At 45.4% G+C, this 12,369-nt stretch overlaps 1 pseudogene; it reads left to right on the top strand.

The window, feature by feature from the left end:
- The first annotated feature begins 283 nt into the window (after positions 1 to 283).
- On the top strand, positions 284 to 3,511 carry LOC122433979 (annotated as a pseudogene).
- The last annotated feature ends 8,858 nt before the right edge of the window (positions 3,512 to 12,369 follow it).

The following is a 12,369-nucleotide window of genomic DNA, read 5'->3' as shown; positions in this document are numbered from 1 at the left end:
CGAGCCCGGTGTGTCTTGGCAGAGAGTGGAGAGTGTGGAGGGCAGGCAAGCAGGCACTTGTGTGTGAAAGAAAGTGTGTGGTGGGGGTGGGGTGTGCAAAGTGGGGAGAGGGTGTGCGGAGACCTGCACGGACAATTTCTCGAGGGCTGGTGTGCACAAGGGTGGAAGGATATAAGTGAGAAGCATGGAGTGTATGAGGGGTGTATGAGTGTGTGGAGCTGGAGAGTCAGGGTGGAATATGAGGGGGCTTGTGTCTGTGACTGTGGGGGCTGTGAGAAGAAACATGGATGGGGAGTATGGAGCCAAGGCGGGTGATGGCTGTTGTTGGAGTGGTTGCCATAACGACCGACTCCCTCTGGCTGGCCTTTCCTTGGCCTGGACTTTGGAATAAATTAACAGGCTTATTCCTGGCCTGGGCCTTAACTGAAGTTGTAAGGGAGCCAAAATGGGCGGGGATAGTAAAGAAACTGACACCCCCGTGTCACTTCCTTTCAATCTTTTTTTCTTTTAGCTTGGAAATGCCACACAAGAGTAGCTGCCTGGGGACAGGTGTCAGCTGGGGTCACCAGCCTTCACCTGCTCATGCCTGCCCCAGGCCCAGCGGCTGAACTGCATCCCTCCTTAAGTTTCCAATCAGCCTGTAGCCTCTGAGCAATTGTATTCCCTTCAATCCCCTCCTGCCTACAAAGCTCAAGGGGAGGGACTACTAGGGGTGCAACAGGTGGGAGTGGGGACACCAATGGAATTGGTTTTTGTGTGTGGAGCGGGGTTGGCCCCAAGGGATGGGCAGTGTGGGGCAAAGATGGGAGGTGGAGAGAAGCAGAAGGAAGAGGCGGGGTGGGGCGTGAACCCTCTACCACTCTGCCGTGCCCCTCTCCAGGCTGGGTCGCCCTCACTGTCCCCTAATCGCTGCCTCACCTTCTCTTCTCCCTTCACCTTCCTCCTCACCTTTCCGCCTTTCCTCTTACCCCCCCCATCCCAGATTTTTCCAGCTCTCCCCCGGGTCTGTCCAGCAGCTCAGGCAGGAAGCAAGGAACCTGCACAGCGACACCCACCCCACACCGGCCCCACCCTTAGACACCCACGGCCACATGTGTCCTGAACACTTTCCAGCAGCAGCAGAAGCAGTTTCAGGGGCAACAGAGCTCAGGAGCCCGATCCAGTTTCCTGGAAAACACTCCACCCCACCCACAGCATTGACTCCAGGAATTCTCTACTTCCAGACTCTTCTACTCCTGGTATCCTCCCAGGCTCCATACAAGGACTTTATCTTGACCAGAGGCCACCCTACAACTGATCGTATCATAATGTTTCCTTCCCACAGATGGTTTTTGTTTTTTCAGCTGGGTTGTTAACTGCAGAACTCAGACAGGATCAGACAGGATCGTGTGTTTTTTGTCTCAGGTCACTTGGCAATCTCCTCTTCACACGGCTGACACCCTCCCCAATATGTTAGGGTTACTGTACTGGCATCGGCATGTTCCCTGGGGAAGTCCTCAGCCATCCATGTGGCTGTGTCTACAGCACATCAGGGGTTAAATGGAGACACCAGTGAGGATGGGGGAAGGCGAGGGAGGTTGTAAGGGAACCAAAGAAGGGCAGGGACAGGGGAGAAACTGACAACCCCTGTCATTTCCTGTCAATGTTTTTTTTTCTTTTAGCTCGGAAATGCCACACAAGAATAGCTGCCTGGGGACAGGTGCCAGCTGGGGTCACCAGCCTTCACCTACTGATGCCTCCTCCAGGCCCAGGGGCTGAACTGCTTTCCCTCCCTCAGTTTCTAGTCAGAAAATAGTGGCTGCTTGTGGTAGAGGAGCAGTACATTTGCAAAGAACTAATATTTTTATTAATACCTGATGCTGGGAAAGATGGATGGCAGCAGCAGAAGAAGACATCAGAGGATGAGATGGCTGGATGGCACCATCGATGCAATGGACATGAACTTGGGCAAACTTCAGGAGATGGTGAGGGGCAGGGAGGCCTGGCTGCAGCCCATGGGGTCACAAAGAGTCAGACATGACTGAGCGACTAAACAACAGCAGTACTTTTATCAGTGGTTCGGCAGTAAAGAATCCACCTACAATGCAGGAGACATGTGTATGAGACACTGGTTCGATCCCTGGGTCAGGAAGATCCCCTGGAGAAGGAAATGTCAACCCACTGCAGTATTCTTGCTGGGAAATCCCATGGACAGAGGAACCTGGCAGACTGTATCCTCGGGGTCACAAAGAGTCAGACACCACTTAGTGGCTAAACAACAACAAAATATTTTTATTAAACTGAAGACAACAGCATCTGGGAACAACATCTGCTCAGAATAGAGGTAAAGATGAGGATTTTTATCTTCTATTCCTTTTTCAACAGTATCACACACCTCCACCAACCACTTTATGGTGGAGTCATAGACTCCACGAAGTCATCTCAGCAAGCCTCTCTCACCTGACTTCAACTTGGTCACAGTCATTGGGAGGGCAGCAGGTACTCTGGGCAAAGACAGGAGGGCAAGCAAGGGAGGGATCCCTGCCTGCTGGAGAGTATGACCTCATTTAAGAATCAAGACATTTTTTTTCCTTTCTCTAGATTGGGCTGGTCTCTCCTGTTATCTGACAGTTGATTCCATTCATTCCATCTTCTTAATTCTTTTACACCTGGAGATCTTCACCTTTCTCTAAGCTCTTCTACCTAGATTCTTAAGCCTGGACTCTTCCTACCATCTAGCTCACAGGTTTTTTTTCCTCTCTGCTTCAACTCCACAACATGAGTGTGGACCCAGCCTGCTTGGTCCCAAAGCATCCAATTCCAGGGACTCTTCACCAATTTCTGAAATTTCTGGGCCTGAAGGAAACCAGGTGTCCTTGCAAGGATCATCTGCTGGGACCCTCAACAAGGAGACTGGACAGTCCTGATTCTTCCACAAGCCCCAGAGTAAAACTATTGCCCAAACTTGCAGAGAAGAGTGCAGCGAAGAAGGAAGAGACAGACCTAGGTAAGAAACAGAAGATCAGAACCATGTTCACTCAGACCCAGATGTCTGTGCTCAACGACAGACTTCAGAGGCAGGAATCAGTCTCCAGCAGATGCAAGAACTTTCCAATATCCTGAAACTTAGCTACAAATGGGTGAGGCCCTGGTTCCAGAATCAGAAAAACAACTGACTGAGGAACAGTGACTCTGTGACTCAGGGCTCAACAACCACAGAATTACTGGGTTTCTACTCCTGGCACAGGACTGCTTGGTGACCTCTTCTGGAAACCTGCCTATATGGAGTGAACGGACCTAGGATATCCCACCTGGGAGCAGCCAGAGCTGGAACAGTTGGTCTTGAAGCAACCACCCCAGAAAGAGTCAGAGCTGGTATCCCCAAGCCTACAAGAGCCAGACTTGGAACAGTCAGTTCAACAAATGTGTCGAGGAATTCCTGCCGCCCCAGATCCAGGTCCAGCAAAACTGTCCTGTCAGCGATGTGGAAGGCACTTTGGAGACTGCTGGAGAAAGCTATAACGTAACATAGCAAACTGCTAAGTATTTGAGTTCCCAGCAGCAAATCATGGATTTATTCCCAAATTACACTATAAATGTAGAGTCAGGATTTTTATAGATAGCTATATTACTCTATCTTTAATATGAGCAGTGACTGTATTCTCTGGAATTTTTCTTCTTTTAGAATTTTGTACCTTTCTACCTTGGAGTTTCCCAGGTGACTCAGTGGTAAAGGACCCATCTGCCTGTGCAGGAGACACCAGTTTAAGCCCTGGGTTGGGAAGAGCCCCTGAAGAAAGAAATTGCAACCCACTCCAGTATTCTTGCCTGGAAAATCCCATGGACAGAGGAGCCTGGCAGACTACAGTCCCTGCAGTCACAAAAGAGCTGGTCGGGACTTAGTAATTAACATACACAAGAGACAACTTTACACATGGGCATCACCAGATGATCAATACCAAAATCAGATTGATTATATTCTTTGCAGCTGAAGATGGAGAAGCTCTAAACAGTCAGCAAAAACACCACCAGGACCTGACTGTGGTTCGGATCATGAACTTCTTACTGCAAAATTCAGGCTGAAACTGAAGAAAGTAGGAAAAACCACTAGATCATTCAGGTATGACCTCAACCAAATCCCTTATGATCCTACAGTGGAAGTGACAAATAGATTCAAGGGATTAGATCTGATAGATAGAGTGCCTGAAGAGCTATGGACGGAGGTTCATGACACTGTATAGGAGGCAGGGATCAAAACCATCCCCAAGAAGAAATCCAAAAAGGCAAAATGGTTGTCTGAGGAAGCCTTACAAATAGCTGAGAAAAGAAATGAAAGGTAAAGAAGAAAAGAAAAGATATATCCATCTGAATGCAGAGTTCTAAAAATTAGCAAGGAGAGATAAGAAAGCCTTCATAAGTAAGAAAATAAGCAAAGAAAACTTCTTTGCTTCATAAGCAAAGAAAACTTCTTTGCTTCATAAGCAAAGAAATAGAGGAAAACAATAGAATGGGAAAGACTAGAGATCTCTTCAAGAAAATTAGAGATACCAAGGAAATATTTCATGTAAAGATGGGCACAATAAAGTATAGAAACAGTATGGACCTAACAGAAGCAGAAGATATTAAGAAGTGGCAAGAATACACAGAAGAACTATACAAAAAAGATCTTCACAACCCAGATTACCACGATGGTGTGATCACTTACCTAGAGCCAGACATCCAGGAATGTGAAGTCAAGCGGGCCTTAGGAAGCATCACTACAGACAAAGCCAGTGGAGGTGACGGAATTCCAGATGAGCTATTTCAAATCTGAAAGATGATGTTGTCAAAGTTTGTTCAGTTCAGTTCAGTCGAGCAGTCGTGTCTGGCTCTTTGCAACCCCATAGAACACAGCACACCAGGCCTCCCTGTCCATCACCAACTCCCAGAGTTTACTCAAGCTCAGGTCCATTGAGTCGGTGATGCCATTCAACCATCTCATCCTCGGTCATCCCCTTCTCCTCCTGCCTTCAGTCTTTCCCAGCATCCGGGTCTTTTCAAATGAGTCAGTTCTTCACATCAGGTGGCCAAATTATTGGAGTTGTTGTCAAAGTATTGAACTCAATATGCCAGCAAATTTGGAAAACTCAGCCATGGCCACAGGACTGAAAAAGATCGGTTTTCATTCCAAGCCCAAAGAAAGGCAATGCTAAAGAATGTTCAAACTATCACACAATCGCACTCATTTCACACGCTAGCAAAATAATGCTCAAAATTCTCCAAGCCAGGCTTCAATGGTACATGAACCATGAATTCCCAAATGTTCAAACTGGATTTAGGAAAGGCAGAGGAACCAGAGATTAAATTGCCAACATCTGCTGGATCATAGAAAAAGGAAGAGAATTCCAGAGAAACATCTACTTTGCTTCATTGACTATGCCAAAGCCTTTGACTGTGTGGATCACAACAAACTGTGGGAAATTTTTAAAGAGATGGGAACACCAGACCACTTGACCTGCCTCCTGAGAAATCTGTATGTAGGTCAAGAAAAAACAACCAGACATGGAACAGACTGGTTCCAAATGGGGAAAGGAGTACGTCAAGACTGTATATGGTCACCCTGCTTATTTAACTTATATGCAGCGTATATCATGCAAAATGCTGGGCTCAGTGAAACACAAGCTGGAATCAAGATTGCCAGGAGAAATAACAATAGCCTCAGATACGCCGATGACACCACCCTGATGGCAGAAAGTGAAGAAGAACTAAAGAGCCTCTTGATGAAAGTGAAAGACGAGAGTGAAAAGGCTGTCTTAAAACTCAGCATTCAGAAAAATAAGATCACGGCATCTGGTCCCATCACTTCATGGCAAATAGATGAGGAAACAATGGAAACAGTGAGAGACTTTATTTTTCTGGATTCCAAAATCACTGCAGATGGTGACTGCACCCATGAAATTAAAAGATGCTTGCTCCTTGGAAGAAAAGCTATGACCAACCTAGGCAGCATATTAAAAAGCAGAGACATTACTTTGCCAACAAAGGTCCATCTAGTCAAAGTTATAGTTTTTCCAGTAGTCATGTATGGATGTAAGAGTTGGAACATAAAGAAAGCTGAGCTCAGAAGAATTGATGCTTTTGAACTGTGGTGTTGGAGAAGACTCTTGAGAGTCCCTTGGACTTCAAGGAGATCCAACCAGTCTATCCTAAAGGAGATCAGTCCTGGGTGTTCATTGGAAGTACTGATGTTGAAGCTGAAACTCCAGTACTTTGGCCAGCTGATACAAAGAGCTGACTCATTTGGAAAGACCCTGATGCTGGGAAAGATTAAGGGCAGGAGGAGAAGGGAATGACAGAGGATGAGATGGTTGGATGGCATCACTGACTTGATGGACATGGGTTTGGGTGGACTCCAGGAGTTGGTGATGGACAGGGAGGCCTGGCGTGCTGCGGTTCATGGGGTAGCAAAGAGTTGGACATGACTGAGTGACTGAACTGAACTGAGGACATTCTGCTAAGCGAAATAAGACCGTCACAAAAAGACAAATATTGTGTTATCCCACATGTACAAGATTCTTAGAGTATACAAAATCACAGGACAGAAAGTAGAATGGTGGTTTTCTTGGGTCAAGGAGAAGGTGAAATGGGGAGTTAATGTTTGATGGGTACAGAGTTACAGTTTTGCAGTGATAAGATCTATGGAGGAAGATGGTAGTGATGATTATACAACAGTGTGAATGCATTTAATATCACTGGACTGTACACTTAAAAATATTTAATAGCTAAGATGGGATTTCCCTGTTGGTACAGTGGATAAGAAGCCAGCTGCAAATGCAGGGGATATGGGTTCAGTCCCCGGTCCAGGAAAAGTCCATGTGCTGCAGAGCAACTAAGCCCATGCGCCAACAACTATTGAGCCTGCATGCCACAACTACTGAAGCTGGCATGCTTTAGAGCCCTCACCTGGCAACTACTGAAGCCTGTGTGCCTAGAGCCTGTTCTCCACAGCAAAAGAAGCCACTTCAATGAGAAGCCCATAGCCCATGCACTGCAACAAATGTTCTAGAGAAAGCCAGTGTGCAGCAACCAAGACCCAGCATAGCCAAAAATAAATTAATTCATTAACTTGAAAAATTAGCTAAGATGGTAGATTCTGCTATGTGTATTTTAACACACACAAAACAGTTAAGGGTGCACAATTCTGGCTCATCACTGGTCCTACACTCCCGGCAGCAGGCCTCAACCCTGACCCCTCCTGCACCTGATTTCTGCTCTGAGTACCAACTGGTTTACAGCAGGAGCAGCTGCAGAGAGAGGCCATGCCCAGGTGATGATGACGTGGGTGTTTGCCGCTGAGCTGGGCTGGAAGGGTAGGGAAGGATGGGGGCAGCTCTGAGAGCCAACAACAAGGATCTGAAAACGTGGACCTGGGACATTGCCTAAAGCTGGAAGACCCCTCTTCCTGGTGTGAGTTGCCCAATAGTTTGCCCTGCTCTTCAGGGCCTGAGAAAGGGTAGAAGATTGTGTACTGACACTTTACCAGAACTCCCCAAAACTTTTTGCAGGGACTGGAATTAACTCCTGATGGAATGGAAGAGAAAGAAGGTACAAGCCAATGAACAGAGAGGCAATGGGAAAACAGAAGAGTCAACCCTCTCCACAGAGAGGTGAAGAGTCCACCTCTGGGCTGAAAACCTGTGTGACCTTTCTGGCTGGCCTCACGTGGAGAGCTGCCCTCCTCACCCCAGACTGCTGACAGCTGGGCACTGCAGCCTCTCTCAGGGCCCGGGCCTGAGAGATGTTCTCACTCCTCGCACTTTCTTCCTTCCTAGTCTCGTTTTCTGAGGCCCTGGGCCAAGGTTCCCTTGTGGTACCTCTGCTAAGGCCTCCATAAGAGAAGAGAATGGAGAAAGCTTGAAGACCCCTGTCCCCACCCGACTCAGGCCCAGGGCTCTCTACACTGAGTTCCTCCCCTACCCCCACCTCAGGGTCCTTAAAGCTGCTGGAGCCTTTTGCCCTGGGCTCTCTGAACAGGGAGGCGGGCTCCACGCAGGCCATCGCACTGGGGAAAGTGAATGAGAGCCGCACTTCCTCTGGGTTCAGACTCCGGCCTGTGTTCTCACATAAGGGTGTTAACTTGGGTGTCTCTCAGCTCAGCTGAGCTCCTAATAAGGAGAGATGGGGGTGTGGTCACGGATCAGGAGAGCCTGGGGACTGGGCTAATCTTGACCAGATCCAGGTTGCCTCAGGTTGAAGAAGCCAACAGCCGAGGTCAAGTAAGGTGGTGTGAGCCACTGTGGGGATTGCCTCAGTTTCAAAACACCCACAGGAAGCAACACTCAGCCTGGTATGAGCCACGTGTGCCCCAGGAGCTGAGGGTTTTGCCTGGCAGCCGCTGCTCTCTCCCTCACCCTCACCCTCGACCAAGAGGACGTGCACACCCCAAGCCCATGGCAGAGGGCGCCATCAGCCAGGCGAGCTGGGCGGGCGGCCAGGCTGCCGCCTGGGCTGTCGTGGCTGCTCCGCGGGGCTCACCCAGAGCTTCCGCGGTGTCCAGAGAGATTTCTCCCTGAACTACCCCCAACTTCACCCTCTGCGGACGCTCCTCCACACTCATCTGCAGCGCTGACTCCACTTCCTACTGTAGTGAGTGTCCTGTGTCAGAGGTGCAAAGCGCGGAGGTGAAACAAAACTCAAGCCACAGTCGGAGCTGCCCACCCTTCCCCTCATGACTCCTTTCTGACTGCTGAGCTGGGTGAGTGGGCAGCCTCGCTTCACCTCAGTTTCTTCCTCAGTCGCTCAGGGAGAGAAGCAGGACCACTCTCACCAAGGAGTGAGGAAAAAGCGAGGTCACATTTGCCAAGCCCTGGGTGCCCAAGAGCGGGCTTCCCTGATAGCTCAGCTGGTAGAGAATCTGCCTGCAATGTAGAAGATCCCGGTTCAATTCCTGGGTCGGGAAGATCCGCTGCAGAAGAGATACGCTACCCATTCCAGTATTCTCGGGTGTCCCTTCTGGCTCAGCTGGTGAAAAATCCGCCTGCAATGCAGGACACCTGGGTTCGATCCCTGGGTTGCGAAGATCCAGGAGAAGGGAAAGACTACCCACTCCAGTATTCTGGCCTGGAGAATTCCGTGGACTGTATAGTCCACGGGGTTGCAAAGAGTCGGACGAGACGTTCGCTTTCTCTAGGTGTCCAAGAGATGCTCAACAAATATCAGCTCTCCTCCTTGACTGAAGAAGCTTCAGTTACTTTTAAACTCTCCAGGATCCCCCAGAGAGAAGCCCTCTACTCCCTTCTGACTAGAGAACCCCAAATCTCTCCCTTTGCAGAAATGCTGACTTCCTTTTCTTAAGCAATTTTTTTCTTTATTCACCTCGGCCCTTTTTCTTCTTGATGGACTCAAAATACTTTATTATAAACATCATATTTTAAAATACTAAATATGCACATGGTAACACAATGCACTGTTTCTTTGTGCTAATAGTAACTTATATTTTATTTTTAATTTAACAATGTTATTGAAGTGTAGCTGATTTATGATCTTTTGTTAGTTTCAGGTATACAGCAAAGTGATTCAGTTGTACATTATACATACGTATACATACCATATAGATTATTACAAAATACCGGGTAGAGTTCCCTGTGCTCTACAGTAAGTCCTTGTTGTTTATCTACTTTATATATAGTAGTGTGTGTATGCAGTAGCTTATATTTTAAATGCAAACTCTGAGCTCCACATAAAGGAGACATGGACATTTTTTTTTTCTTTCTTTGGTTGCACCTTGTGGTTTGTGGGATCTCAGTTACCTAACCACGGTTTGAAGCCGAGACATGGCAGTGAAAGCCTAGGAACCTAACCACTAGGTCAGCCGGAAACTCCAAAGAAAAATATATAATATTTTATATATAAAATATTATATATTTATATATAAAATAGATATATAATAAATATATTATTTTATATTTTAATATATATTTTATATATATTATATATATATATATACTTTTTAGCTAAACTCAGATTTAATAAATTAATACATTATTTACTCAGAAAAAGAATAAGTCGATGACAAATTCACACTCAAGTAGTTTTGACTGTTGAGGGAAGTAAGTAGCCTATCATTTGAAACCTTAGCAGCAAACATAGCATACACATAGGTTACACACATTTTGCTATTTGTTAAATATATAGGCGTATAGATAAATATATTTACATCCTTCAGTAAGCTGTAAGAGCACAAAACTAGAGAATAGATCTTTCCCATATTCAACTTATTTGACCTGAAAATAATATACTTTCCAGCTTTTAACATATATTCTAATTTCTTACCATGCCTTAGAAAGTAAATTTACACAGTTCAACCTGTATTATTTCCATGCTAAATACTAGTTGCATGCGTTTATTAAACAGGAGCATCCTTATGAGGGGATTTATGAATTTGTTCTGGGACAGAAAATGAGAACCAGATAGTGATTTCATCACCTTAAACTGAATTCCTTAGCATCCCCTCATGATAATGTATGGCAAATCTTTAACTATAAAGTACATTCTGGGCCTTGTGTAGTTCAAAGTGCTAGGACAAAATCATACCATTCTCACTACCTTTGAAAATAAACAGAATTCTTATACTTACCTTAGATCTTGTTTGAACATTCCATTCAATTTATTGGAATTTTTAAAAATGCTGCATTACAAATGTAATACCGAATGAAGAAAACAAATCTTATTAAATTTAATCTTATTCAAAGCAATTATCAGTCTAATAACATCAGTAAAAAAAACAAAACAAAACGGTACTTTTAGCCAAGGCATGAAATACACATAAAATCTAGCTATTTTCCTATTATTCTTTGAGCACTTTCAAGTTAGAAAATACATTATAAAAAACTGAAAGATTCTGCTAAGTTTACTCATTGAGTACTTTTGACACTGAAAATAAGAGAAAGATTAATACCACAGTTATAACCACTGGGACACAAGAATCACTAAATGATAGGATTGAGGACTTCTCTGGAGGTGCAGTGGTTAAAATCCGCCTGCCAGTGCAGGGGACACGGGTTTGATCCCTGGTCCAGGAAGATCCCACATGCAGTGGGGCAACTAAACCCATATGCCACAACTACTGAAGCCCTGGCTCCTAGATTCCACGCTCTGCAACAAGATAAGTCACCACACTGAGAAGCCAGCACACAACTAGAGGGTAGCCACTGCTTCTCACAACTAAAGAAAGCTGGCATGCCACAATAATGATCCAGTGTAGCCATAAATAAATCAATAAAATGAAAGTTTTTTAAAGAATGATTTTTTTTTAATTTGGGATTTTTTATTTTATTATTTAAATTTATTTACTTTTGTTTTAATTGGAGGCTAGTTACCTTACAATATTGTGGTGGTTTTTGCCATACATTCACATGAATCAGCCATGGGTTTACATGTGTTCCCCATCCTGACCCTCCCTCCCACCTCCCTCCCCATCCCATCCCTCAGGGTCATCCCAGTGCACCAGCCCTGAGCACCCTACCTCATGCATCAAACCTGGACTGGCGATCTATTCCATATATGATAATATACATGTTTCAAAGCTATTCTCTCAAATCATCCCACCCATCCTGACCCTCCCTCCCACCTCCCTCCCCATCCCATCCCTCAGGGTCATCCCAGTGCACCAGCCCTGAGCACCCTACCTCATGCATCAAACCTGGACTGGCGATCTATTCCATATATGATAATATACATGTTTCAAAGCTATTCTCTCAAATCATCCCACCCATCCTGACCCTCCCTCCCACCTCCCTCCCCATCCCATCCCTCAGGGTCATCCCAGTGCACCAGCCCTGAGCACCCTACCTCATGCATCAAACCTGGACTGGCGATCTATTCCATATATGATAATATACATGTTTCAAAGCTATTCTCTCAAATCATCCCACCCTCGCCTTCTCCCACAGAGTCCAAAAGTCTATTCTTTACATCTGTGTCTCTTTTGCTGTCTCACATATAGGGTCATCGTTACCATTTTTCTAAATTCCATATATATGCGTTAATATATTGGTATTTTTCTTTCTGACTTACTTCGCTCTGTATAATAGGTTCCAGTTTCATCCACCTCATTAGAACTGATTCAAATGCATTCTTTTTAATAGCTGAGTAATATTCCATTGTGTATATGCAATACTACTTTCTTATCCATTCATCTGCCGATGGACATCTAGGTTGCTTCCATGTCCTGGCTATTGTAAACAGTGCTGCAATGAACGTTATTTACATGCATACATACATACAAGAGTCAGGGCTCATTAAAATTATTTCCTTGATAAAAATAGGGGTACCTGCAAACCAGTCTTTCTTTCCATTGTGGTTTTCAAATATACCTATTTTCCCACCCTGAATAGAAAAACAAACTTAATA

Source organism: Cervus canadensis, chromosome 33 (genome assembly GCF_019320065.1).
Source record: "Cervus canadensis isolate Bull #8, Minnesota chromosome 33, ASM1932006v1, whole genome shotgun sequence".
Taxonomy (NCBI): domain Eukaryota; kingdom Metazoa; phylum Chordata; class Mammalia; order Artiodactyla; family Cervidae; genus Cervus; species Cervus canadensis.
Note: the sequence above shows the minus strand (reverse complement) of the source record. Positions and strands in the feature narration are given on the sequence as shown.